Genomic DNA, 3,320 nt, shown 5'->3' with positions numbered 1-3,320 from the left:
TATTTCTTTTTGGAAATAAAATCTACCAAGAAATATTTGATGCTGATGCCATCTAAAATTATATATTTTTTTCAGAAACATTCTAGAGTTACACTCAAGTTTATAATGATGAATGAAATCAGATCCTTACTTTAGGCTGGCTAATTTTATTTTATTTTCCCTATTTAAATAAAACTATTTTGGCAACAAATTTCCCATTTACCATTCACTTAATGGAGAAATATTTATTGATTATTTACTATGTGCTAGGTTCTATACTAGGTATTACACTGTTACAATAAAATGAATGTACTCTTCTATCCTCATGAAACTTTAAGTTTAGTGGGGATGCAAACCTTGGACACTTAAATGGCCAAATAGATACATGTTTACAAATGTCCATAAATTCTATGAAAGAAACAGAGGAGACAAAGAGAAAACAACTGGAGTTACACACTTTAATTTGCTTGTTTAGCTTGGGTGAATAAGAAGCCCTCTCTGAGTAAGCAATATTTAAGCTGAGATTGGAAGAATGAGAAGGAGCCAGCCATGCAAAGGATGGGTGGAAGAGTGTTCAGGAAGGAAAGAACACAAGGATGCTGTGTTAAAGAATTGCATTTTAAATTAACTGGATGGCTGTGGGGTGCACCTGTAGTCCCAGCTACTCAGGAAGCTGAAGTAGGAGGATTGCTTAAGCCCAGGAGTTTGAGGCTGTAGGCAGCTATGATCTAGCCACTGTCCTTCAGCCTGGACAACAGAGCAAGAACGTGTCTCAAAAACAATTGCATTTTATTGAAAATGCAAAGGAAAGTCATTAAAGGATCTCAAGCAGAAAAGTAATATGATCAGATTTACATTTTTAAAATTATGATTTTGGCCTAAGAGTAGAAAATGGATGGAGGTAGAGAAGAATGTATATTGTCAGATTTTGGTTAATAATTTCTGTCTGGTAAGAGGCATGCCCAAATGACCAAAGGAATACTTAAAAGGCAAAAACTTTTGATCTCAACCTACAGAGATTGTTGTGTTCACACTACAGCCATAGTAGTTCTCTTTAAAGAATTATGCATATGTCGTTATGGTGTTATACAAACTAAAAATCTGTTGAAACATGCTTCTTTATCTTTGTCTATAAAGTATGTTAAATGTAATACTCCACTGCACTTGATCTTAGCCAAAAGGCCGAGAAGTGATAAATAATATTCTAATGAGAGTTGCATTTCTTACCTATCTAGCTTCTATTTTGAAGGCAAAGTTTGCATATTATTTATATTTTGGTTATGGATATTTGTAAATAAGTAATGAGGAGTACTATTGCTTTTTGAACAACTCACTCTGGATTCAGTTTTGTAGAGCCTATCCAAGGAAAGGATGGATCACAGAGTTGAGAAGGAGTTTCTGTGATGCCCAACCATGTGAACCAACTCTCTTGGTAGACATCCTCCACCAGCTTCTCTCTGTAATCCAGCTTTTGATGTGTTAACAAAATAGAATAAACACATATTTAGGTGATTCTTATAATTTCAAAAGAATGACAAATATGGTTATGAAGAAACATTAGTTTTATTAGAACATGTTATATGTTATGGTTGTGTAAACATTTTTGGCATCATAAAATTGTGGTCACTGTTTCTGGTAGACTGTCTCTTGGGGACATAGAGAAATCAGCATACCTGATAATGGGAACTGTCCTGGCCACCCATTTGACTGAAGGCATGCCAGTGAGCTCTACTCCAAGAATGCACTGGTAACAAATGGAACTTAGTAGGTATTCCTGAAAAGAACATGGAGCTCTCCAAAAGAAGAAGTAAGCAGTCTCTGATAATTTGAGGAAACCAATATGACTAGAACATTAACAGAAGAAGTTAAATTGGTTGATGAGTCTGTCAGAAATGAACAGAACAAGAGCAAGATAAATGAGTCAGAGTACTATGGTCATAGAAATCTCTGAGACTGGCTGGGCACGGTGGCTTACGCCTGTAATCCCAGCACTTTTTCTGAGGCAGGAAAATCACTTGAGGTCAGGAGTTCGAGATCAGCCTGGCCAACACGGTGAAATCCCATCTCTACTAAAAATACAAAAATTCGCCGGGCATTGTGGCTCATGCCTGTAATCTCAGCTACTCAGGAGGCTGAGGCAGGAGAATCACTTGAACCCAGGAGTTGGAGGTTACAGTGAGCTGAGGTGGTGCCATTGCACTCCAGCCTGGTGGACAAGAGCAAGACTGAGTCTAAAAATAATAATAATAAAGAATAAGAAAGAAAGAAAGAAAAAGAAAATAGAAATCTCTGAGATCTGTGAAAGAGGTAACTGAAAGATTGATAATTGAGAGCTTGCAACTGAAGAAATATTTAAGACGTGATTCACCTTCTATATTAGTCCATTCTCACATTGCTATAAAGAAATACCTGAGACTGAATAATTTTTAAAGAAAAGAGGTTTAATTGGCTTATGGTTCTTCAGGGTGTCCAGGAAAACACAGTGGCTTCTGCTTCTGTTGAGGCCTCAAGAAGCGTTCAATCATGGCAGAAGGCAAAGGGGAACTAACTGGCTTGGTTTATAGGGCCAGAACAGTAGGAAGAAAGATGGTGAGGGAGGTGCTACACACTTTTAAAGGACCAGATCTCATGAGAACTCACTATCGTATGGACACTACCAAAGGGCATGATGCTGCTAAACCATTCATGAGAAATCCACCCCCATGATCCAACCACCTCTCACCAGGCCCTAATTACAACACTGGGAACAACAATTTGACATGAGATTTGGTGGAAACACAGATCCAGACCATATCACCTTCTTTTTGAAGGGTCAATGATGCCAAGAACTGAATAAGGTTTGAGTGAGTTTGGATTCAAGAGTTAAGGCATCTGCCTAGTGGAAGTCTAGAACAACCAAGGGTTAGAGGATGAGAGGGAGGACTTGTGTCCAGAAAGGAATGGGAAATAAATTCTAAAAGAAAGCAGAGATCCTGGTCTTCCAAAAGTGATGTCATCTCAAATTGAAGTGGATTTCATACCAGGGATGCAAAGATGGTTTAACATACACAAGTTAATAAATGTGATACACCACATAAACAGAATTAAAAAGAAAAATCACATGCTTATCTCAATAGATACAGAAAAAGCATTCGACAAAGCCCAGCATCACTTTATGATTAAAACTCTCAGCAAAATCGGCATACAAGGGACATACCTCAATGTAATAAAAGCCATGGGGAAAAGTCAAAAGCATTTCCTCTGAGATCTTGAACAAGACAAGGATACCCACTCTCATCATTCCTCTTCAACATGTACTGGAAGTCCTAGCCAGAGCAATCAGTCAAAAGAAAGAAATAAAG

The 3,320-nt window shown here is 37.7% G+C and overlaps 1 pseudogene; it reads right to left on the bottom strand.

The window, feature by feature from the left end:
- Positions 1-1,036: 1,036 nt before the first annotated feature.
- Positions 1,037-1,173, bottom strand: LOC120361981 (U2 spliceosomal RNA; annotated as a pseudogene).
- Between the last annotated feature and the right edge of the window lie 2,147 nt (positions 1,174-3,320).

This window comes from Saimiri boliviensis, chromosome X, assembly GCF_048565385.1.
Source record: "Saimiri boliviensis isolate mSaiBol1 chromosome X, mSaiBol1.pri, whole genome shotgun sequence".
NCBI lineage: Eukaryota > Metazoa > Chordata > Mammalia > Primates > Cebidae > Saimiri > Saimiri boliviensis.
This window is presented reverse-complemented; position numbering and strand designations above follow the sequence as displayed.